This window comes from Mastomys coucha, unplaced genomic scaffold (genome assembly GCF_008632895.1).
Source record: "Mastomys coucha isolate ucsf_1 unplaced genomic scaffold, UCSF_Mcou_1 pScaffold15, whole genome shotgun sequence".
In the NCBI taxonomy this organism is placed as follows: domain Eukaryota; kingdom Metazoa; phylum Chordata; class Mammalia; order Rodentia; family Muridae; genus Mastomys; species Mastomys coucha.
Window position 1 is genome coordinate 47,075,223 of NW_022196897.1, and position 26,664 is coordinate 47,101,886.

The following is a 26,664-nucleotide window of genomic DNA, read 5'->3' on the forward strand; positions in this document are numbered from 1 at the left end:
TCCATACATCTTTTAATAGAACTTAGAAGATAAAAACAGCATTTATTGTAAACAGATATTACCATGTCTGCTGACTCCGTCTGCTCCTGAGGACCCCACGTTGTTGTTAGTGTCCTTCCTTCTTCACAGGACGAACTCCCATTGTCACTTCTGGTAGCACAGGTCTGCTGAAGACAAACATCTCTTAGTTTCCCATTTATAAAGTTGACTTAATTCTGTCCTTTTTCCTGTAGGATACCTCCATTGGACATGGAATCCAGGTCTAACTTATCTACCAAGGCAGCTTTTAAGGTAGTATTCTATTGTCTTCTGGCATCTACATTTTTCTGAGAAAAACAAACTGTTGGCACTTGAAATATTAGTCTTCTGTATGAAAAGCATTTCTTTGTCTGGCTCCCAGGTTTCTTTGTGTTAAGTGTCAGATGGTAATGTTTCTAGTCTTTGTTTCCCAGGAATAGCCCTCTCAGTTCTAAACTGTACCTAACTCACCTCACCTTTCTGTCCTGTGTCTTGTCTACCTGGTAGATCCTCTACATCTGGCTCCCACTGCTATCTTCTTTCTTCACTTACAAGCTAGCTGTGTTAATAAGAGCTGATTGACAAGTCAATGTTTTATCATTTACTTGAGTCACTGAAGTTCCTTAGCAATGTAACAGTACTTGACACTTGCCCACAGCGTGCTTGCTAGCCTTCCTAGGACTCTTATCTGGTGTGGGTTATGCATTTTGTTAAAAGGAATATAGTATCTAGTATGTCTATTGGAAACTTCCATTCCACAACTGTTCTACTGTGATTTCCACTCATAGGGTTATTTTTATTACATTGACTTGGGGACTTGGGGAGGTCAGAGGACTTTCCAGGTTCAAAGGACTGGGACACCATTAGACTTGGTGGTGAACGGTCTTAACCACCAAACATCTCTCAGGTCAACAAAGCAGTTTCTACCAAAACACTTATTCCTAGTTTCTTATAAAGATTTTTTTTTTTAATCTCATGTATGTGACTACACTGTTGCTATCTGCAGACACATCAGAAGAGGGCATCAGATCCCCACTACAGATGGTTGTGAGCCACAATGTGGTTGCTGGGAATTGAACTCAGGATCTCTGGAAGAGCAGCCAGTGCTCTTAACCACTGAGCCATCTCTCCAGCCCATAGAGATTTTTTTTAAGGTCTTTTATTTTGTTTGTTTATCCAAACAGGGTCTCTGTGGATGTCCTGGAACTCACTCTGTAGACCAGGCTGGCCTTGAACTCAGGAATCCATCTGCCTCTGCCTCCCAAGTGCTGGGATTAAAGGCGTACACCACCACCACCCAGCTATTGCTAGGTGTTCTTATTCCAAGATGACAAACCAATATACCATCTATCTAGTGATTTATCTGATACATTTTTAAAGCCTTTTAGAGGAAGGTTAATTTTACCTAATTTTTTTTTTGTCCACCAGTCCTGTGGGTGCAAAGTCCTTCAAATGCTCCTGACATTAATGTTACTGAAAATGATTTTGATATCAACTTGTACAGTGAACATTCTACTAAAAAAGTTTTTGCCTGCCCCTCCCATTATACTGGTCTTGCTTTCAGTTCACTGTACTGGTCTTGCTTGCCAGCTTTCCGTGTCAGCATCACCTAGTTTCATCCTGGGCTGGCAAGCTTTACTTATATTGTATTTTCTAAAAACAGTTTTAAAGATCCTGTTCCTTCTTCCTAAGTAGTAGTGACATCATCAGAATATGACAAGATTGTCCAATCACTGTTAGCAACCAAGAGATAAAATAACCATCTACCTGTAGGCTGAAGTTATCCAGAACTCTTACATTCCCACTAAATTTCCAATATGAGTTATTTAGATGTATCTGAGATTTGTAATGGTGTCTCCTTCACTTTGTACAGTGGTTATTTGAGCCTTTCTTCCCCTCATAAATACCATGTCACTTCATTTTTTAAGTGTATCCTGTTAAAATATTCCTTCAGTAAATACAGAGAGAGAGAAAGAAAGAGAGAGAGAGACAGAGAGAAGAGAGAGGGAGAGAGAGGAGAGAGAGAGAGGGAGAGAGAGAGAGAGAAGAAAGAGAGAGAGAGAGGAGAGAGAGAGAGGGAGAGAGAGAGGAGAGACGGGGCGGGGGAGGAAACTCTGTGTAGCTCAGGCTGGCACTCAGGATCTGCTGCCTGTGTCCTGACTCTGGGATTTGAAGTGTGCACCCTCACACTGTGCACCAATTCTTTTACCTTTACGATTTCCATCTTCTATTTTCCATGAATATATCTAAGATTTTCTCACATCTTTGAGTAGGTTTCTAGATCACTGTTTTTTGAGGCGAGGGGGGCTGGGAGCTTTCTTCTTTTGGAATATATGTATATAAATCTCTTAATTTGACTCTAAGGAATTTATTCTAGAAGTTGAGTTGTTTATTTTGGTGCTGAGACTTGAACCCTGGGCCTTGACTATGATAACATGAGCTCTACTGCTGAGCTGCATCCCCAGCTTCACAAGTTTTTATATATGCACATATGTATGTATGTGTTTTCTTCACTTTGAAATACTCTATACTTTCCACATTATTATAGTTTGAGGATACTTACATGTGTGGCTTAGTTTCCCAATCACAGACTCCATCTAGACATTGGTTACACATGTGTACCGAGTGTGAAGCTCTTCATGCTTCCTCCTGCTGTCACACTTCTACTCTTCTAGCTATTCCCAAACAAAATACAGAACTGCATAGCTTCCTGACTGTCATTTTAAAACTTTGTATTTCATCTTTTTATTGACGGATGGGGAACTGTGCCACTGTGAAAGCATGGAGCCCAGAGGATGACTTGCTGGAACCTTGGTGGCGGGTACCTTTACTGGTTTAGCCCTCTGAACCTAGAAACCAGATCAGTTTATAGTGATAGTTCTCCTTAATTTTCATAGCCTGGTGTTTCAGAAATGTGGTGACATAGAACAGTTTAGTGAGCCATTCATTTCCTTCTGATAGATTCGTGGTTTGTCTCCTCTCTATTGCTACTAACAACATTATAAATGTCCTTGAGTATAAGTAATTATAAATATTTTCAAATTATTTGTATTTCCTTCATAAGACAGAGAAGCACCGGATCCCTCTGGAAATGGAGTTACAGGCAGTTTGGAACCACCAAATGTAGTGGAATCAAACGCAGATTCTCTACAAGAACAGCAAGCATTCTGAACCAGTCTCTCCAGCCTCTAAATTTTTATACTCTTGAAAACTCAACTGTTGCTCTCTCTGATGGTCTCTATCTTTTCAAAGAGAAGCTTAATTAGGGATGAGAGTTATACTTATCTGTGGGCATAAGGATATGCATTTAGGTTAAATTAGAAATCACATTAGTAGGACTACAGGGAAATGACTCAGTGGGTAAATGTATATACTGTGTGAGGACCTGGGTTCGATCCCTGAGACCCACCTGTTAGCAAAAGAGAACAAACTCCTTCAAGTTGCCCTCTGACCTCTACGTGTATACTGTGGTACCCTGCCTGCCATTAAGCAAATAAACATTTAAAAAAAGAAAGAAAAGAAAGGAAGACAAGAAATGATATTGGCAGTAGGATATTCTCTGGGGTCTATGGCCTCATCAGCCATGGGGCAATGTCTAGATTTACAGCACCAGGCATGTCTTAGGTCCAAATAGCTGTTGGCTACCCACAGGTAAAAGTGTCACTAGGGCACCATGTGAGGATATCTTGCCAGACCAGGTATTGTTGTGATTCATAGGCTTTATAGCTGGTAGACTACTGATTGCTTTTTCTTGTCAGCTTGCATAGCACCTTCTGATTCTATGAGCCGTAGTCTTCAGGGAGGAGCTTCCAAGTCATTGACTGTTGTCTCCTTAAGCTTAACTGGTGCATCTACTGTGCAACCCAAGGCTCAGGGAAAATCACTCATGAGGGGACGAAACTATTGTAAGAGCCAAAGGATCATGACACTTCCGAGTTAGTGTCTTTTTGACCTGAAAGAGAAGCTGCACTCATTAAATCTCAACACTATAATTGCCTAAGCAAGACCTTCATAACGGACCCACCAGCTGATACACCACTGTGGCTGAGAGAGATTTCACAAATCCCCACACCTAGAAGAAGAGCTATAATCAGTCAGTGGTTGCAGAGAGACTGAGAACCAGTTTTCTCCAAGGACAATCTCCCTGACAGGTTATCCAATCCCAAGTGTCATTCTTTAATACATGTACATATGAGCAACAGAAAATGGACTCAGTAGATCAATAGGTTCTCTCTCTCTCTGTCTCTGTCTGCCTCTCTGTGTCTATATGCCTTCCCCTCTCTCTGTGTGTGAGTGTGTGTGTGTATGTGTGTCTGCAAGCAAAGACCTAGGAGACAAAGACCATCTAGACTTCGATTAACAAGCAGTTACTAGCTGCCTGATAAGGGTGCTGGGAATTGAACTCAGGTCTTTTGGAAGAGTAGGGTATGCCCTTTTAACTACTGAGTCATGTCTCCAGTCCATTTAGGCTTACTGTTTTGTTTCGTTTTTTGTTTTTCGAAGACAGGGTTTCACTATAGCTCTGGCTGACGTGGAACTCAGGTTGTAGACCAGACTAGCCTCAAAGTCACAAGATCTGCCTGCCTCCAAAGGCACGTGCCACGACACCTAGCCCAACATTACTCTTATGCTTGGGCCTGCTTTGGGTTTGTGTGTGGGGGGCTTCGGTGATTTTGAATGAACTTTAGGATTGTTGTTATACATTTATATTTGATGGTATTACATTGAATATACAGAATGCTTTTGATAACACAGTCACTTTCATAGTATTAATTCTGTTGTGTGAACTCCCAATTTGTGTGTCCCCTTCAATTTCTTGCTTCAGAGTTTTAATTGTACAAGTCTGGGTTTGTTCTTGTTCTGAGGCTACTGTGAACAGTGTTTTCTGTCGATTCTCCCTTTTCTCAGCATTTTGTAATTGGTATATAGAAAACTAATGATTTTTTTTTTTGTACATTGATATTGTAACCTGTTACTTTGCTAAAAGCTTATTGGATCTAATAACTTACTAGTGAAATGCTTTGCTTTTTTGAGACTCAACATCATGTAACTCAGGCTGGCCTCATACTGTGTGTGCAAAGATAACCTTGAGCTATTGATCTCTGTTACTAGAGCCCATGTGCTGGATAGAGCCCTGTGCCACGATTCTAGCTAGAGCGTGTTAGGGATCAATCCCAGGACCTAGTACATTCTAGGTAAGAATTGCAGCAAGGAAGCTATATTGTAAGCCTCTGGTAGAGATTTCAGAGTTCTTACGTACAGGATCCTATCATTTTCAAGCACGGAGAATTTGACTTCTCACAGGTATCAATTTTATGTCCTTCTCTTCCCTGGTTGCTTTGCTTTTTCTAACAATTAAACAATATTAAGCTCCCAAAAGTTTTGTTTATTTGTTTGTTTGTTTTTGAAAGGGTCTCTCTGCATAACTATCCTGGATCTGACTGTGTGGACCAGGCTGGCTTTGAACACACAAAGATCCACCTGCCTAGCAAGACAGTATGTGCTACCTGCCCTGGCTCCGAGCTGAGCCAGCTTTGCAGAGTAGGTTCCCTCCTTTCACCCTGCGGAGACAAGGCCTCTTGCTGTTCCCACTGCTGCACTGCAGGTATGCTGCAGGAGAGCTGGCTCACAGTTTCAGCCAATTCGCCCACATCTGGCTCCCATCTCATGGTAGGGATGCTGGGGTTACAGATACATGCTGTTGCATCCAACTTTTCCTATGGGTTCTGTGGATCAAAGGCAAGTTGACAGGCTAATGTGGCAAGTACCTGTTCCTGCAAAGCCAATTCCCCAGCCCTGGAGTACATACATTTACTTTGCTCCCTGTTTTAGAGGAAATGCATCTAGTTTTCACCATTTAGTATGCTGGCTAATGGTTTGTCCTGTTTAGTCTTTATTATCTTGAGGTATGCTCCCTCTCTGCCTAGTTTCTTCACAGCTTTTATGATAAAGGATGTTCAATTCTGTTTTGGCCATCTCTTTAGCTATGAGATGATCCTGTGAGTATGATCTCTGCTTATTATTTATGTGCTGAATTAAATTTACTATTCTGTACATGTTAAACATTGTCTGACTATCTGGAGTGAAATGAATTTGATGCAAGAATTTTAAAAATAATTAAATGATTTCATTTTGTAAGTATCTTATTGAGAATTCTTTTATCTATGTTCATCAGGAAAATTGGTCTCCTTTGTTGTTGTATTTTTTTTCTGGTTTACTAAAATCCTGGCGATGCTAATGGAATTCCTCCTGTCTCAGATGCCTCCTGAGTGCTGGGATCTTGTCATAAGTCACCATACTGTTGTTTGTGGGGTTTTCTTGATACAGAGTCTCACCCGGTAGTCCAGGTTGGTTTGGAAATCACTCTGGAAAGACCCAAGGCTGGTCTCCAGTTCAGAGGATGTCTCCTGCCTTGGCCTCACGTGTAGTGAGAAATCTGTGGTCAATATTTGTCTTAGTCACAGTTTTACTGTGTGAAGGGACACCATGACCAAGGCATGTCTTACAAAAGAAAGCATTTAATTGGGGGCTTGCGTACAGTTTTAGAGGGTTAGTTCCTGACCATCATAACGGGAAACAGACAACGCCAGGCTGGAGTACTAGCTGACAGCTTTACATCCTAATCTGCAGGCTACAGGTAAAGAGAGGGAGGGAGGGAGGGAGGGAGAGAGAAACACAGAGAGAGACAGACAGAGAGACAGAGAGGCAGAGAGTGAGACTGGGCCTGGCTTGAACATTTGAGTCCTCAAAGCACACTAACAATGACATACTTCCTTCAACAAAGCCACACCTCCTCCAACAAAACCATACTCCCTAATCATTCATACACTTCTCCCAACTGGGTTCAAACATTCAAACATGAACCTATGGAGTCCATTCTCAGTCAAACCACCACAATATCTGTTTCCAACTTCTAATGTTATTTTCATCCTTCCATTTTTGGTCTATGTGTATTTTGCCATTGAGGCATGTTTCTTGCATATAATAAATAGCAGGAAATTATATTTACTATTTAATTATGTATGTGTGTGCCTGAGTGTGTGTCTGTGCATCAAGCAAGTACAGGAGACTAGAGAGGTCAGAAAAGGATCCCCTGCAACTGGAAGTATGGGCAGTTGTGAACTACATGTGGAGGATCACCAAACCCAGATCTTCAGCAAGAGCATAAGTGTTCTTAACCACTGAGCCATCTCTCCAGTCCCTGGAAATTATTTTTTAATCCAATCAGCCAGTCTGCACTTTTTTTTTTCTTTTTTTTTTTTTTGGTTTTTCAAGACAGGGTTTCTCTGTATAGCCCTGGCTGTCCTGGAACTCACTCTGTAGACCAGGCTGGCCTCAAACTCAGAAATCCACCTGCCTCTGCCTCCCAAGCACTGGGATTAAAGGCATGTGCCACCACAGCCCAGCTCAGTCTGCATCTTTTGAGAGTTAAGACCATTTTATGTTATGTTACTATTGAGAATTATTTGCCGATTCCTGTAATTTTGTTGATAGTTTTCCTAACTGGGTTGAAACTATTCAATTTTTCTTTTTTACACATCTTAGGGGCTTATTGGTATACTGAAATAGATATGCTGGCACCTCTTCTGTTGTAAGATTCATTCTTTCTTGGGTCAATGTGTGTCTTTCTTCCTCTTCTGCAAGTGGCCAGCCTTTGCTGCTTCTTTTTCTTTTATTATTCCTTCTCCCTTCCCTCCCTCCCTCCTTCCCTCCTTCCCTCCTTCCTTCTTTCTTGTTTCTTTTTTTCTTACAGAGCCTTATATATCCTTGGTTGGTCTAGAACTTGATTTGTAGATGAATATGACCTTGAATTTCTGATCCTCCTGCTTCCACCTCTTAAGTGCTGAGATCACAGACATGTACTATGTTTCCTAGATCTATATAGTGCTGTGCATTCCAGAGCTTAGGGATTCTTAGGCAAACACATTACCCTGCCTTAGCTGCTGTGGGTAACATATCTTCAAGTATACATTTTCGATGTTCGTGCATTCCTTGTGAACTAATTTAGTTCGTGCTTAATGCTGGAATGCCATGTCTCGACTGATTCTGAGAGATAAGTGTGAGACACAGCAGTGTTAGTTGTCAGTTATTTATTGTTTGCACTTAAAATGGATCATTACATGCTTAGCTGTCTTTACAAACAAGCTGTCAGTTTTTACTTGGAACTTACTTCAAGCTGGTGTCCATATCTTCTCCTAAATTCCAGGATTTTTCTGCTATGATTCAGTTGCACATACTTTCAATGCCTTCACTGTGTTTATTAGAGCTGTCACTCACTCCCTTGGTTTCTTAGGTTTTGTCTCTTAACAGAGACAGAATTCTTAAGAATACATTCTACAGTTGTGGTGGTGGTGGTGCATGCCTTTAATCCCAGCACTGGGAGGCAAAAGCAGGCAGATCTCTGAGTTCGAGGTCAGCCTGGTCTACAGAGAGAGTTCCAGGCCAGCCAGGGCTACATAGAGAAACCTTGTCTCAAAAAGACCAAAAACAAAAAAACCAAACCAAACAAACAAAAAGTTTAGAAATACTTTAAATATAGTAAAATTAATTGTTAAAAAGTTAGAACTAGGGGCTGGCGAGATGGCTCAGTGAGTAAGAGCATGGACTGCTCTTCTGAAGGTCCTAAGTTCGGATCTCAGCAACTACATGGTGGCTCACAACCACCTGTAATGAGATCTGACACCCTCTTCTGGTGCATCTGAAGACAGCTACAATGAATTACACTGGAGCGAGCAGGGCCAGAGCAAACGGGTTCGGCAGAGGTCCTGAGTTCAATTCCCAGCAGCCACACACATGATGGCTCACGGTCATCTGTACAGCTACAGTGTATTCATACACATAAAATAAATCTTTAAAAAAAAAAGTTAGAAGTAGACTGTCCTTCCTGGATTGCCTACTGATTTCAGTCTACCAGGCCCATGTTCAGGGGAGTGAGTGTTGATGCTAGAGTCCTTTGCCATTCTGCCTCTTCTGGCTGTTTCTTTGCCTAGGTTCAAGCTATCCTAGCAGGATTGAAAACATTTTAAAGATACACGGATGCCTTCCCATTATACTACTGAAAACAGTAGTCCCAAGAAATTTGAAAATTTCCAGGGAATTTGATCCTGTGAGAAGAAAGAACCTAGGCACGATGCCAATCACAGGAAGAGCTTGTCCCTCAGAAAGGTATTTATTTCACAAAGTTCTGACAACTAATCAAGCCATGTCACTTCACTGGAGCTAAGCAGTGATGAACATGACCACACCTTGGCCAGTGTGCTTAGTCATACACACCCTTCTCTTCCATTTAAGTCTAAGCCTGAGTTGGCAAGCTGGCTCAGTCAGTGAAGTGGTTGCCAGCTAACCATGAGAACCTAAGTTCAGTTCCTCAGAACCCACATAAAACAAAACAAAACAAAAAAGCCCAGGCGTGTGGCAGGATCTTAGACTCCAGATGCTAAGTAGAGACAGACAGATTCCTGAAGCCTAGCTAGCCGACTTAGACACCTCCAGCTTCGAAGAATAAAGTGGAGGTGATGGAGAGAGACACTCCATACCAAGTACCTTCTGGACTTCAAGTGCACAGGGACAAGTGCACACACACATACTGGTGCACACACAAACACACTATACAAAATCTCAAGTCAGGAAGCTGAAGATGGATTTGAGGGATGGGTTAGTATACCTTTGTTCCTCTTCCCATACAATTGTGGCTACATGTAATAAATTTCCTTTTTTTGCTTTTAACTATGCAGTGTTTGAGTGTTTTAATCTGCCTCTGGAGGGTGGGTGACTGAGCCACGGTGGGATAGGCCGTGGTAACAAGGCTGGTTAAGAATCACTTGTCTGGAACACTGCGTTCACTATAGATGCCTTCCTCCATTGCACATCAGGACATGATGCTGCTCACACTTAGCTTTGTGGTCTGTGGGTCCTGTAGGTTCTCACATCCTCTAGACACAACTGACTTTATGCAGCCCAAGTTGGCTAAGGTCCTAGCCAATAGAAGTCATCTGAAATGTGTCAGAGAAGCAAACAGCAGAGTTCTGCAGGAGGAGGGAGAACTCAGGGAACTCAAACCTCTGTCTGGCAATGTTACTGACAACTTCCAGTCCCACCCAGAAGTAAATCACCTGGTGTAAGGAAGGAGGCGGAAATGACTGCTGAACTAAGGCAAGACAGAGATACTCAGAGCAGAGCCCTTCACTCAGAAATCATGTTGAAGCCTCTTTCCCTCAGAGACACAAGAATTGTAGCACAGTAAGCAACTGCTTAGAGCCTTTCTTCCTTTGTAGCTATAAACCTGCAATTTTCTAGTAGTCTCACCTAAAAGCCATTTGTAGGGAAAGGCCATGTCCTAAGCCTGTTGTGTAGCCCTGGTGGCTTCAGAATTTACTTTATGAGATTGAAAGTCCATTCAAGTTATGCCTGAATCACCTTATAATATCACTTATCTAAAGAGAGAAAAAAGAAAAACAACAAAACAAAATGAGGTCTCTTTGCAAACTTGAAGCTGCACCTTGCGAACCACCAGAAGGACATATATGGCCAACACTGAGACAAGTACAGCGCCCCCTTGAGCCCATACGCAAACTTGGTAACTCTCTAAAGTTCACAGCCATATTCTCTAGTGTGTCTTCTTAAGTTTTTTTCTGTTGACATGTGTAAAGTCTATATTAAAGTATCTATAATGAAGCGGGGCAGTAGGGGCACATGCCAAATGCCTTTAATTCCAACACTCAGGAGGTAGAGGCAGGTAGATCTCTTGAGTTTGAGACCAACCTGGTCTACAGAGTGAGTTCCAAGACAGCTAGGGCTACACAGAGAAACTATCTCGAAAAACCAAAACCAAACCAACCAACCAAACACACAAAAAACCTTTAACAAAAAATCTCTGCTTCATACTGCTAGTCCTGAAACTCTTTTCTATATCAAAACCACAAGTCCCAATTTGGCCCGAGTTAAGGTCACTAAAAGATTAATGGAGCTCCTTAGGCTGTGAGGTTGCCAGCAGAGTGGCCTAAGGCATGGTGCCTCACCTTCTCAATGTGCATGCATCCAACTGAGGCAGGCAAGAGCACACAGCGTAGAGACAGGGACTCCACCTGGACTGAGGTATGTGCATCCCTCTTTTCTAATTACAGTCTTGGCAGACTGCCCCTTTACCTGCATGCACTGTGCATATAAACTGGTTGGTTACATGTATCTTTTATTCACCTGAAGTAATTTTGTCCTGTCCAAGGCTTATTGCCTCCATCTGTTAATGAAGGCTTAGTACTGGAAGCTTCTAGCCTCCATACAATCTAATCCAGCCTAGACTGTTTTCAGCCTCTGAGACTTGCTGCTGAATAAGCTCACCCCTCTCTAGTTCTTTCTGATCTTTGTCTACCTAGTCAACTCAGTTGTTCTGGCTCAAACTCCTCTCCATGCGGATTGATTCAATCTGGCTTCTCTTGACTTCTCCTAAATTGCCCTGCTTGACCTCATACTAACTTTGGCAATATGTTCTGATCTTCTGGCTCCTTCTCATTCTCTAGCTCTTTCTGTCTTCACCTGTGTCTAGCTTGTTCTTTCTTTCTTTCTTTTTTCTTTTAGAGACAGAGTTTCTCTGTGTACCCCTGGCTGTCCTGGAACTCACTCTGTAGACCAGGCTGGCCTCGAACTCAGAAATCTGCCTGCCTTTGCCTCCCAAGTGCTGGGATTAAAGAGTGTGCCACCACTGCCCTGCTTAGCTTGTTCTTTCTGTACAACTGTCCTGGTAAAACTGCTTCCTTCCCTTCTCAGTTTTTTCATGAGAGTTGGGCATATCCTATTCTGTCAAATCTTTTTCTGGTTCATCACTTTGTCTGCCACTCAAGTAGACATTACTTTTAAATATGGGTGCTTCCTTCTACAGACTAACACTTAACCTTCATTGCTTGGAATTAAAGGTGTGTTACTAAGGGCTGAGCCACACCATAACTAGCAGCAGGGTTTTCCAGTAAACAACACAATCTTGGGGTTCACAGTGTGATCAAATATCCTACAACACAAACCCCTCTCCAAACAAGGTACTCAACTCCAAACACTGTACCCAGCAACCAAGTGAAACCCCCACCTATATCAAGTTACCTACTCTCTGGACAATGAACTTTTGCTCTTCCCCTAACAATAACCACCCATAGACTGTTTCTTTTCCAATGTATTATGAATGAAAAGGCAATCCTGCTGGGCAGTGGTGGCCCATGCCTTTAATCCCAGCACTTGGGAGGCAGAGACAGGGATTTCTGAGTTCCAGGCCAGCCTGGTCTACAGAGTGAGTTCCAGGACAGCCAGGGGGCTACTCAGAGACACCCTGTCTCGAAAAACCAAAACAAAGAAACAAACAAACAAAAAAACAAAAAAACCCAGAAAAGGCAACCCAGCCTGAACTGGTTTTGAGTGCTTGTACATTATGCAAAACTGTGTTCTCATGAGAACTTTTAGGGAGGAAGCCTATTTACCATCTTATACCTACACATGACTTAGTATGCTTAAGATTAAAATCTAATGCCTTATGGGGACACACACAGTGGAAAAATGATTACATGATCCAATCTATCAAACAAAATAGAGAACCTTAGAAATCACTTAAACCCCATAAAAGGAAGCCCCATACAATCATCAGGCTCTTGAGTACCTCCTGTCATGTGACCCACGGTCAGTCTAGACAGGCATCTTTTTCTAATCTGTACTACCACTTCATTTTGAAATTATCTTACAAATTTCTGTGAGCCTTTATTTTTAGTTCTTTGGACAAAAGGCAAAGAACCTAGAAAAGGCATGATGACACAAGCTTTTAATTCCAGCATTTGAGAGGCAGAGACAGACCAGAGAGATCTGTGAGTTCCAGGCTAGTCATGGCTACAGAAGGAAACCTGTCTCCAACCCAAATGAGCCCAACAATTGTAAGACAACTGTTCCCTTCCTCCACAGCTACTTCCTGTGGTCATCTCCCACCCAGCCTCACAGACACTGCTCTTCCTTGATTTCAGGTCCCCAAGAGCACTTTACTCTCTATCCTTCAGAGGAGGTCATGATTATACCAAATTCAAATTCATATTCCTCCAATGGCTTTAGTGCTTTAGTATTTGTAGGTTTGCCCTTTGGATAGGGCTGCCAGTCTGGTCCCTCTCTCACCCCCAAACCCAGGGCTGCTTCATTTATTCCCTGGCTTCAGCTTCCCCACTGGGAGTCACAACTAGAGCTTTGGTCTGTGCCTCACTTTTCCTGGGTTAACATTTCTGCTTATGATTTTTAGCTGTTCTATTACCTATGAAGAGAACAATATTAGTAAGAGGCTAGGAAATATGGCCAGTCCATATTTAGTAATTTATATAAGAATCTCAAGCTGCTAGCCACAGAACATTGCATGCTAACAGAGCAGCACCAAAACCCTTGAGCCTTATGACTCAAAACGTTGACCCTGACCACTACTTACAAGGCAAAGATTGCAGAAAAGAGAAGTTCATACAGATGGACCCATGCTAGCCTCTCTGAAGTGTGCACCAGTCAGTGTGGATGATCTTTCCCTCCCTCCCTGTGTGTGTGTGTGTGTGTGTGTGTGTGTGTGTGTTTATGTATGTAACTGCCCTGCCCATGAAGTCCAAAAGAAGGAAGCATATCCCCCAAAGCTGGAGTTACCACCATCAGTTGTGAGCTATTGGAACCACACGCTGGGAACCGAAACTAGGTTCTCTGCAAGAACTGTCTGTGTTCTTAACCACTGAGCCTGAGCCACCTCTCCAGCCCCTGAAGACATTTTTTTATTTGTTTGTTTTTAATCTCAAGTTTGTTCTTACCTCTGGGTCTTCACTCATATTGTTCCATGCTTAAATATCTTTTTAGCAATTCTGAACACATCAAAGCAGGGGAAAACCTTATTTATAGGATGACATCAGTTATAGTCATCTGTTATATTTACTTTGCAAACTATATATATTTGGGATGAAAAATCTTTTAAATTTTATACAAATTAACAAGCAAACAATTCTAAGATATAACAGAAGCTGGGTGTGGTGGAAGCAGAAGGAAAACAACCCACCTGAGGCTGCTTAGGCTACACAGCGAGCCTCAGTGAGCTGTTGAGACACAGTCTCAACAACCCAGAGCTGTAGATATAGTTATGTTGAAGAGCACTGGCTAGCATGTTATGCTATGCAGAGTCTGGTTTTTGTTGTGTATATGTGTATAAGAGAAAGACAGATAGACTGAGAGAGACAGAGAGACGGGGATGGGGAGGAAGAGGGAGAGAGAGAGACACAGAGAGAGAAAATCAATTTAAATAGTAGTGGGAAAGGTAAGGCAAGGCTTAGAACATAGTTCAGTGCTAGAGTCTGGCTAGTATGTATGAATCACTAAATTCTAGGTCTTAAAACACAAAAGACAAATTACCAAGATAAAATAAAATATACCTAAAAACATTACAAAATATAATTTTTGAAAGAATGTAAAAATATACCACATTCATCAATAGAATGATTCAGCATTAGTAAAACATAAATTCCAGTAAAATTAATCCATAACCAGTCTGGTCAGAGACTGGACACGTTGATATTAAAGTTAGAATGAATAAGTAAGTATGCATAGATAGCTGAATACCCTGAAAAGAGAAGCAGTAGACAATAAACTTGGGACTGTGGAGATGACTCAGTGTTAGGAGCATGCTCTTGCTGAGGACATGGGTGCAGCTCCCATCCCCCACACAGCAGCTTACAGCTGCCTCTGGCTTCCACTCCAGGTGAGCCAACACCCGGTCAGCCTCCTCTGTTAATAGATGCACACTCAGTGCACATACACACATGCAAGGAAACCACACACACAAAGCAAAGACAACCATCTTTTTTAAAAGAAGGAAACTTGATATTTCAGGTGTGAAAACATATTAGAAAGCTATTATAGTTAAAATATTGTGGCACTGACAATATGAACAGATAGGAGACTATATATAAGGGAGATTATGTCCAGAAATGTCTATAAGCATAGAATTGGAAATTTAGTATGCCTTAAAAGTACTATCCATGAAGAACAGGAGAAAATAGACTTCTAAGAAAGAATACTGAGAAAATTTCATAGCCAAAAGCAAAACCCCTAAGCGGATTAAGGGGAATGAATGTAAAATAGGATGTGAGGTAGAAAAGGGAAGGGAGCTCATGCAGACACCCTCTCCTTCCTTCTCCCTGTGTGTGTCAGTCTGTGTGAGGATGTCAGAAGCCCTAGGGCTAAAGTTTCAGGCAACAGCTGTGAGCAGCCATGAGGGTGCTGGGAATTGAACCTGGGTCATCTGAAGAGCAGCCAGTCCTCTTAACTGCGGAGCCATTTCTTCTTTTTAATTTCCATGTCCCCCGCCCCCACCTTGTTTCCTTCCCTTCTCTTTACTTCTTTCAGCACTACAGAAGGACTGCAAGAGTGTTCTACGACTGAACCAAAGCCCCATCCTTGTCAAGTTTTTTTTTTTCTCTTCATTTTAGGTAAAAAGGACAATGTCATAAGTAGAACTCAAAATCCAGATGCAAGGGACTGGAGAGATGGCTCAAGGGACTGGAGAGATGGCTCAGTGGTTAAAAGCAATGACTGCTCTTCCAGAGGTCCTGAGTTCAATTCCCAGCAACCATCTATAATGGAATCTGATGACCTCTTCGTGTGATAAACACAGTCTATTAAAATGAATATTTGCATAGCAAGCACGACATAAATTAGGCATGTGGCACACACTTATAATCATTACTCAGAAAAGTCACAAGTTCAAATCCAGCCTAGCATTTCAAAAGACCCTGTCTCAAAGCAAACCAAAGTGAACCACAATAAAGAATGTCTTAAGCCCACAGACAAATCACAGAGAAAGTAACTGTAGCACAAACCACAGGTAAGAAGTTAAAGGGGAAAATGTTCCTAATGTGTCTGTCTTTTAAATCAAGGCCTAAAATAACCTCAAAAGACATTTTCAAATGATTCAGAAAATAATATAAAGTATCTCTTTCTTTTTTTTATTTATTTTATTTTTACAGAAAAAGTATCTCTTTCTTAGACACATATTAAGCTTCATTGCATTAAAAGAAATGTAAACTAGCATGATACAGTCTCTTTAGAAAGGTACTATTTCTCACTTCACAGACCAATACAAACTCAAAGGTCGACCATAAACTCTGTGGGACTTCAGGAAAAAAAGAATTTACTTCCTGCATCTAGGGATATAAAGTCTCCAATGTCTACAGAGAAGAACTTAAGAATGTCAAGTGAAGGATATATGTGCTTATCTCTACCTAACAACCCCCTTTCTAAATACACTGTGAAGAAATACTTTCAAACCTATAAAATACACATGGGCAAGGTCATGAATTACATTCCTTGTAATTCCAGAACTAGAAAAGCATAATGTCTCATATATTGGTAATATATATTAGATATTAAAACAGTATATCTACATACTTGAGTACAATAAAACATGTAGTCGTAAAACTAATGGTGAAGATTTCTATGAACGGGTGAGTCACTTCCCAGACATAGTAGGTAAAATCTAAGCTAATCAAAAGCATAAAAAGTATATGTAAGTGGGAGCTGGAGAATGGCTCAGTGCTAGGCGTGCTTTCTTGCTCTTCCAAAGGACTTGAGCTTGGTTTCCAGTACCAATATCACAAGCTGTAACTCCATCTCCGGAGAGTCCATGGTCTCTTCTGGCTTTGAAAGGTACTAGCATACTCATGGCAAATGTTATAATTTTATCCTATTTGATCTTTATATCCAAGTAAAAACATAATAATTATGTCTAATAAATACACAATTCAATGCAAATTTATGTAATCAGAAAGTGTACCAGATGTCAAGGACAATAGGAAAGTATCATTTAGCTATCACTATGTTTCAGTTTATGATAATGCAAGTCTTGTAAACAGCAGATTGCTGGACAATGTTGGACAACGTGAATATAACTCATGCTAGTTTCAAAGGGTAAAGGGCAAATTTTATGATGTAGATGTTACAGATTTAGAAAAGGCTAATGTAACAGGTCCCCAGACCTTAGCACAACTGATACTATGAAGGAAGTACCATTTTGGCCATAAAACACAGCACTATCTGCCAAAAAAGGAAAACAAAGATCTAATCCGTTTAAGTCCCTAAATGTACTGGCCTAGGTACATTCTCAGCTACTGTGGTTCTGCTTTGGTTGCCTGTTCTTGCTAACTCAAGTATGTCAACCCAGGGTATAGTTTCTGTGCTTAAAAGCTTACTGAGATGCCCTACAGGGATCCCAACACCCAGTGTAGGTGCCAGCCAGATAAGAATGATTTTCTATTGGCTTACACCTATGTTCAAGTCATCTTCTCTGGTGAACATTCCACAACATCTACAATAGCAAATCTTGTGCTCCCTATTTTCAACAAAGTTTTTAAAAATTGTCTTCAGTTGCCCAGTAAATCATGCCCTGTCTATCCATGTCCATGTAAACAACCCTAACTGGACTCAGCAGGTCATCAAATGAAAATGAAGCGTGAAGGTGGAAGGGGAATGGGTTGGAAGAGAAGGAGACCAGGGAATATGAAGGCAAAGAGCAGGTATTGGGCCAATAATAAAGCATATTACAGATTTAAAAAGAGTGTCAAGAATTAAAATTATTTTAAATGTAATCTTCTTTTATAGATTTATTTATTTTATGCATATGGTTTTTGTTTTTGTTTTTTTTTTGTTTTGTTTTGTTTTTTGAGACAGGGTTTCTCTGTATAGCCCTGGCTGTCCTGGAACTCACTCTGTAGACCAGGCTGGCCTCGAACTCAGAAATCTGACTGCCTCTGCCTCCCAAGTGCTGGGATTAAAGGCATGCGCCACCACCGCCCAGCTGCATATGAGTGTTTTGTCCGCATGTATGTCTGCACATGAAAACAGACATCAGACTGCATAGGACTACAGTTATAGACCATCATGAGCCACCCTGTGGGTGATGAGAATTGAACCCTAGACCTCTGGAATAGTAGCCAGGGTATTTAACTGGTGAACTATCCCTCCAGTCCCTTACCAAAAGTGTGTTTGTGATGGGGGGAGCTGGGGAGATGGTGTCAGCAGTTGAGAGCACTGGCTGTTCTTCCAGAGGACTCAACTCCCAGGAACCACATGGCAGCTCACAAACTGTAATGCCCTCTTCTGGTCTCTGCAGGCACTAGCACATACATGGTGCACATACATGCTGACAAACACCCCTACACAAAAAATACATTTACACTTTTTTAAAATGAAAAAAAAAATACAACTTATCTTCTTAAGGAATCTCTCTCTCTCTCTCTCTCTCTCTCTCTCTCTCTCTCTCTCTCTCTGTGTGTGTGTGTGTGTGTGTGTGTGTGTGTGTGTGTGTGTACTCACTCTCTACATATGTACAGATACTGTTGGGAACTGGAACTGGAATTACAGTCTGTTGTGATCTACCTGACATATGTTCTGGAACAGAACTCAAGTCTTCTATAAGAGTAGGAAGTACTTTTAACCTACTGGGTCATCTCTATAACCCCATACTTTATCTTTTTAACATGTAAACCTTTCTGACTTAATATAATTAAACATGTATCAAGAAAAGCCCATAAGATAAAAACACCTCACAAATTCTGACTCTGGAGTCACTCAAAGTCATGCTGTGGTTTCACAATACACTGTTCAAGCAAAAAGGACTTCAGAGTTTCCGAAGCTGAGTTCTCTAAATCTAGGCTATAACGGCATTTAAAAACAGAAACCAAGTGCTTTTATAGACATGCCTTTGCCTTATCCACTTTTCTCTGGGAACTACAGTGAAGGCTATATAAAGTTACTCTAGAGCAAATTATAAGAGAAACAATGCTATATTGTTTACATCCCCACCTAGTGGTCTGCAAAGCATTCCAAATAAATATTTAAGAATGAAGAAAACATACATACAAGTAATATTATACAAGTAATATAATACAGACAGAGCAGGTTTTATCTATCTATCTATCCATCCATTTCATATATATATGAGTTACATATATATGTATGTGTGTGCGTGTAACAACAATTAATGAAAAGGACCATGAATTTGAAAGAAAGCAAGGAGAGTTTATGGGTGGGTTTGGTCCTGGATGGAAAGGGAAGGGAGAAATGATGTAATTATAGTCTCAAAAAGAAAAGTATATACCTTTAGTCTCAGTACTCTGGAGGCAGAGGCAGGCAGACTTCTGTGAGTTCAAGGCTAGCCTGATGTATATAGTGGGTTCCAGGACGGCCAGAGAGATGTAGAAAGACCCTGACTCAACACACCCCTCTCCCCTCAAAATCTCCCAAACTCAAGAACTTCTCTGGCAGTAAAATCATACCATCAGACTTTCATAGACAAGATGAGTGCAATTATAACCTTCTTCCCATTACAGCTAGTGGATGTCTGTGCAGGACCATGTCAGCAGCAGAAACATGGAATATTTTCCTAGGGCTTTGTTGTTACTTAATGCTAAGTAATTAAAACATTTCGGCACTAAAGCAAACTTCATTTGAGTAAAGTGCTTATTGGGAACATTTTACCTTGAGAAGCATAAGGTCCAGTCTTCTCAACTACAGAAAAATAATCTGATAAGCTGAGCAGTTCATTTCCCCGATCAACTCTCTACCCAGCCAGTGATGGAGTCAAAGATGCAGACCATTTTGCTGCTATCCTAATACAAGATGCACATCTAAGGTACAAGTCCTGAATTGGTAACCCTACATTTCAGTTTGGTTTCTCTTTGCATATGGTTTCTCAGCTGTTTTCCCCAATTCTCACAATTTTCCTTTCATTCTTTTGCACAGCGTACTAAAACTAAAAGTATCATTTTATGTTATTTTAAAAATCTGTTTTAAATTCTGAAACCAAATTGACTTGGAGTAAGTAGATAGTTTTATGCTCAAAAACGTGAGTTGTTAAGATGCACTTAGGGCTACCTTAAGTGGTGGAATGCTTGCTTTACATGCGCAAGGCCCAGGGTGTGATAACCCGAAATACAAACAACGCAGACAGAAAACAAAACATACGAACAATATGTACAAATTTCTAACTGATACAAGTCAGAATATAGAAGTTGTCTCTCAGCCAAATTCTTTTTGCTAAGCTCTTAGAATCATACAATCTTAACAGGTAACAACCACTGATTTGCTAACATTTGTCTTGTCAAGAATAGCTTATAAATGGATTATACTGTCCAGAGAACAGTTTGTATTTCTTATGCCTTTGAAGTTCACCCTTGTTTAATGTACTAGTACTTCATTCCCTGTTGCTGGCATTATTCTATAGTACATTATATATGACACAACACAGTATGTAGCACAGCACAAAGCGGAAAGTCACAGTTTGTTTACACGCTCAGCCCCTGAAGAACATTTGCATGTTTAAAGTTCATGATGATTATGAATAGAGTGGCCATAGACATTTATGCTTAGGTTCTTTTTTAATTTTTTTTTTTCAAGACAGGATTTCTCTGTGTAGCCATGGCTGTCCTGGAACTCAGTCTGTAGACCCGGCTGGCCGCGAACTCAGAAATCCGCCTGCCTCTGCCTCCGAGTGTTGGGATTAAAGGCATGTACCACCACTGCCGGGCTCTTTTCTAATTTTTAAATATAGATAGTTAACTATTATATATATGTCCTGGTTCTGACATTTATAATAATGTTCTTAGAAAATGAAACTTTCTGAAGAACAATGATTTAAATATAAACATTTTTTTTTCTGGTGGTACTGAGGGTTTAATTAAATGCAGGGCCTGATGCATGTGAGGCAAGTATTCTACCACTAATCTATACCTGCAGTCCTAATAAATATTTAAATGCCTAAATTACTTCATGATTATTCAGAAATTAGCATTAAGAAGACAATTATTTCTATTTGTATGGAAAAATGAAATGACTGAATAATCATACTTCTTTAAACACAGTCATATGTCATAACTTACTCAGAACCTTAAGAGGACAATGACAATGCGCTTCCCCCACTTCCTCTACAGGACACACTTCAAGCTATTTAAGGCCTTGAGTGTGGCCTCTGAGTGCTCAAGGCACAAATCAACTACATAACAAGGACTGAGACTCCTGCTTGAGCAAATTTTCATCTCTGGTTTAAGAAAATATATTTGCAAGAATCATTTCAATAAAATTACTGTAGCTTGACAGACGAAAAATAATCACAATGCTCAATAATAATTCTTAAACCTTGGGTCTATTGTTATGTGATTTTTCTCAAGACTGAGTGAGAAACATGGATGGGAGAGGCTGAATAGTCATCCACAGAATCCAGGAAGGAAGAAAGAAAAAGATGATGAGACAGTTACCATGTGCTGAAAACACATTATGAACTTTGTGAACACACTGTGAACACTTAGAAGAAAAACCATGAGCTGGCAGGGTATGGTGAAGGGGCAAAGCTGGAGAAGAAATCGATTGCACTAAATTATTCTTCCAGTTTTTGTCCTGTTCTCTGTGCCACCAGGATTAGATGCTGGTATATAAGTACATACTTGAACTGGTACACCTGTGTACTCACGTACTGTATGTTAACAATGACTGGCATGCTAAGATATGCCCATGATGCGATAGTGCATGGACATTATGGAAATAATCAATCACTTTCTGATTGGCTTTAAGGCTTGTTCCACAAGACAGAACTCTGATACTGTTTGATACTGTCAACAGGGCTAAGAACCCAAGCCTAGGTAGGCCACAGCATAGAGCCTATTGTGAGTCACTCTGCATAGCATTAAACCAACTCCTAAAGACTTATTGTTATAACCATAGATAAGTGAATCTCTCAGCCCTCATCAGAGAAACTTCTCTTCACAGTAGATGTTGATTAACACGGAGACCCTCAGTTGGTCAACCTGCACAGAATAAGAGCTTGTGGAGTACAGAGCCCAACATGGAACATCTATATCACAGCCCAGGAGATCAGTGGGGAAGAGGAGAGAGCCAGGGGTAATGGAGGAATACAGCAAACAGTGTCTTCTGGAAACAAGGCACTTAACACACGGACTGAACAGTGGCAGTGACTATTTGCACAAGTCCTGCACAAGATCAAGCCAAACAAAATCCCAGAATGCACAGGTATGGTTATCAGGAACATCCACCTTTCCTCAGGGGCTCTGGTAATTGATGCCTGCTGGGAGGACCATAATTTTCTTAAGTGGTGCAGCCCCAAAGAGACTACAGTACTCCAGGAGATGCCTCAAAGCCACTCACACTCTGGCAGCACTGAGTGGATTCCCTGGATTTGAAAATGAACAAAACCAGGAACCATGAAATTGGGAGGGAATAGTGGTATGTATGAAGGATAGGGGTAGAGTTAGAGGAGAGAGAATAGGAGGAGGTGGGATCCATCAAACCATTATATGCACACATACAATTCTTTTTTTTACTTCCCTCTTCCCCACACATACAATTCTATCCACAAAACGGAGGAACACAAAATGGGGTGGGCATGAAGTTCGGGGTTAGAGGTGAATGAGGAAGGAGTTAGTGGGAGAAACAGTGAAATGAATATGATCAAAATACATTGTATGCATGCGTGGAACACTCAAAACAGTAATAACCAGGGACTATGGAAAGATTTTAAGAGCCAGAGGTGGCAAACAGTTACAATGAAATGGTGTCTCAGGGACATCTAACAGGACAGCTGCACATATGAACTCACAGTAACTGTCACAGAACTCACAAGACCTGTACAAAATCAAACCAGACAAAGTTCTAGCATGGAAAGGGGAAGTGGTCATTAGGTCCCATTAGGTCAGTAGCTATTGGCAGCCGATAAGTACTAGGGGAGGGAAAGTCAGTTTTATTCAGAGTGTGGACAGGAAAGGCTCTCCATGCTAGTGAATGGACAGATGGCACTGTGTGCACTCACTGAGTACAAATCAGTAGAGCACATGAGGAAAGGGCAGAGGATAGGGAGGAATTGTAAAGGAGAGAACGGGGTGCTTGATTTGACAGAGCACATAGGCATGCCTGGAATTCTTCAACAATAAAAAGGAGAAAAACATTAAATAAATACAGAAAAGAAAGTGAGAGGCAGGACTTTAAAGTAGAGAAAGGAGGCACATTCAAAACAGAAACAAATATAGCTGAGTCTCAAAACACAGAAGAGAAATACAAACAAACAGGCTGCTTCTGACTGTTCTAGTGAGCAGTCCGACCCACGCAGCAAACAGGTGGAAATCCAGCTTCTCTGATTACTCTACAACAATATGCTGCATGTCCCAGAAGGAAGAAGAGGGATGTTCGCCCTTTGCTAGTCAAGACAGGTGCCAAATGATAGTGGGGATATACTGCCTGTTACTCCTACTCCAGAACACTATGAAATACGTTATCAGTAGGCAGCCCCAGGCTTCAGGTCTATAGAAAAAGTGTTGACCCAAAGAGATGACAAACAGCCTTGTGAGCACATATTGCTGTCAGAGCAGCAGTGTCCTCCCACAACACTGCAGTAAAACAGCCCAGAGATGATTTCATGAAGCCTGCACCTACACAGAGGCACAGGTAAAGGTGGCCTGAAAATTGCTAGGGAGCAAGAGGAAGAAGAGAAACGCGAGAAGAGTAATCTATTTAACCTGAGCCTGCTAGCTAATCAAAGCAATGACCTAGGAGAAAACCTTATGCTGAAAGAGTCATCTACTGAAATTAATCAGAACATTAATTTCCTTTAATATCTGATGACTTACTTAATTTTTATTATTTACTTGTTCTTTTGATACAGGCTGATCTTGAACTTGGAGAAGCCTCTTACCCAGTCTCCTGTCATTGCTCCCCGACCCCACATCTACATATGTCCACACCTCTTTTAGAATGAGGCGCACTAAGGAAAATGAGAATCAAAGTACTTGATGAGAGAGTTAAGAACACACCAAAACTTCCACCATGGCACACAGAGGCTGATTCGTGGGTTTCTCTAATGTAATGGCAGATCCCCATTGGGTTGATGTTGCCCTCTTTTCTTTTACCTTTATAATACAAATAAAGCAATAGAGATTTGATTACTTAGATGAGTGTTCATTTCTTTTATTAATGATTACAAACTTGAGATCTGCTTAAAACCAAACCAAACCAAACCCTCTGAATAGAATTCCATGTAGATTATACCTTTCTTCCTTCTTTCTTCCATCCTTCCTTTCTTTTTTCTTCTATTTTCTTTTCTTTCCTTTTTTATTTATTTATTTATTTTTTTAAAGACAGGGTTTCTCTGTGTAGCCCTGGCTGTTCTGGAACTTGCTCAGAGATCTGCCTACCTCTGTCTCCTGAGTGCTGAAATTAAAGGTGTGTGCCACCACTGCCCAGTCATACAGATTTCTTACTAGCTTTTGATAGTGTTTGTTCATTTAATATGTAGCCCAAGATAATTCTTCATCCAGTGTGGCCCAGAGTAGTCACATGGATGTACACTCCTATCCTTCTCTTAGTTTACTGGTTGCTGCTATAGTGAATTGCCAAAAAACCATGTGTGTTGGCAAAGTTTTAGTTTCTCATGTCAGAAATGTAAAACAAGTTAAATAAGTTAAAGTCAAGGTGTAACAAGTGCTGGCTCCTTCTGGAAGCTTCAGGTAAGAATGTTCCTGGCTTCCCCCAGCTTCTAGTGGCTGCCACTCTGGTTTAAAGTACCATGTTTGCCTGCACATTGGCACTCTCTCTCCTATTAATGTTTGCCCATCCTAAGAGCCTTTGTGACTACATTCAGGACTCTCCCTGCTAATCTAAGATAACTACCATATCTTCAATCACACCGACAATATTTCTATGCCATGTAAGATAACAATCTCACATTCTAGAAATTAAAGTGTGGACCTTTCTAGAAGCCATTGTTCAGTCTATCACAGGAGGCAGCTCTTCTGCCACCTGAATGCTGGCAACCACTTATCAATAACCTGTGTAATTTCCCCTTTATTAGAATGTCATATAAATGTAAACATAGTACATAGGTTTTTGGGGTTTTTTTTGGTATATAGGTTTTTAATCTGGTTTCTTTTGCATCTCATGAGATCTCTGAAATGCACCCACATTGTTGTACTTTTCAGAGCTGCTCCTTGGTACTTGTGGAGGTTTTACATACAGAAACCCTCACTGGTACTAAAAACAATCCACAAGTGTTTATATTTGCATAAAGCCTCTACAAATCTTACCATGTACTATAAACATCATTATATTACTTATAATTCCTAATACAATGTCCGCTGTGTGCAAATAGTTGTTAAACTGTAATGTTGGGAGAAAAAGGATAAGCCCATTGATGCATAGTACTTATAAAATTGATTGTATCTAAATGCATTTTACCTACAGTTGAAATTCAAAGATGAAGAAGCTCAAGCATGAAGGACTAACTGTAGCTTATTACATCATTGAGAATTTTCCAAACATGGCTGTACCACACTTCAACCATTCACAAACTGAAGGATTTGGAGACATTTCAACTATTAGACAAATATTAAGGAGACTGATAAGAATATCGATGTATGATCTTTCATGTGAATATAAAACTATCATTTCTCTTGGATCAGTATCTAGGAATGAAGTTGTTAGGCTAAATGAGAAGTACATGCTTAGCTTTCTAAGAGGCTGACAGATTGTCTCCTACTATTTTATTTTATTTTATTTTATTAGATCACAAGGTTGTTCATTATGAAAACAAAGGAAAATGTAATTAAGAGAGAAAAAAAATCCACTTATAATTGGACAATACTGTCTCTGGCAAGTATAGGATGAGTTTTCTATACTATGGTAAGAGAGTGGAGCTCAGCTGGTGGAGTGCTTGCCCAGAGTGCATGAAGCTCTGTGTTCAATCTCCAGCATGGCACCAAGTGGTAAATGCTTGTAGTTCCCAGAACTGGGAAGTAGAAACAGGAGGGCCAGAAATCCAAGATCATCCTCAGCTACAGTCTCAGGATAGCCTGGACTAGATGGGACCCTGTTTTAAGAAAGAAAGAGAGAGAGAGAGAGAGAGAGAGAGAGAGAGAGAGAGAGAGAGAGAGAGAAAGAGAGAGAGGAAGAAGAAGGAGGAGGAGGAGGAGAAGAAGAAGAAGGAGAAGAAGAAGAAGGAGGGAGGGAGGGAAGGAGGGAGGGAGGGAAGGAGGGAGGGAGGGAGGGAAAAGAGGAAGAGGAAGAGGAAGAAGAAGAGGAGGAAGAGGAAGAGGAAGAGGGGGAGGAGGAAGAAGAAGAGGAGGAGGAGGAGGAAGAGGAGGGAAGAGAAGAGGCCAAAGGTAACAACATACAGAGACAAGATAATTCTAAAGTTTTCCATGCAATTAATGACTAAAATAATACACTATGTATATCAAACAGGGCAGTCATACTCACATAGTTTATGACAGACGTGACTGATAAGAATAGAGAGAGATCTTAAAAGCAAAAAGAACAGAAAAGCAACAGGAGGTATTTCACCTACAGCAAGAAAAGCCAGATGATAACAGTAGTAAAGATTTACAATTTTTCTTTATTAAAAGGACTATAGGCAGATGTACTCTAGAATTTGTAATTTAGAGAAGAGGCAGGATAGTGGAGATTCATATGGCTTACATACTAAAGTGCAGTAGCACATCCACCCTGCTCTCAAGAATGAAGCTAGTAGATCGAGGTGAGAGCAGAGGAGTTGAAGGCAGGTCTGGAAGCTCTTCAGCTACTGGAACAAGCAGAAGTAGGTGAGAAAGGGTGTTT

General features: G+C 40.8%; 1 protein-coding gene across 1 annotated transcript in view; it reads right to left on the minus strand.

Annotated features, from left to right (window-relative positions):
• The window catches only part of Baz2b (bromodomain adjacent to zinc finger domain 2B), a 308,453-nt gene that overhangs the window by 263,954 nt on the left and 17,835 nt on the right, over positions 1-26,664 (minus strand). The window contains exon 2 of the mRNA XM_031370349.1: positions 63-164. The gene's annotated coding sequence lies outside the window, so the exon portion shown is untranslated. The remainder of the gene's footprint in view (positions 1-62; positions 165-26,664) is intronic.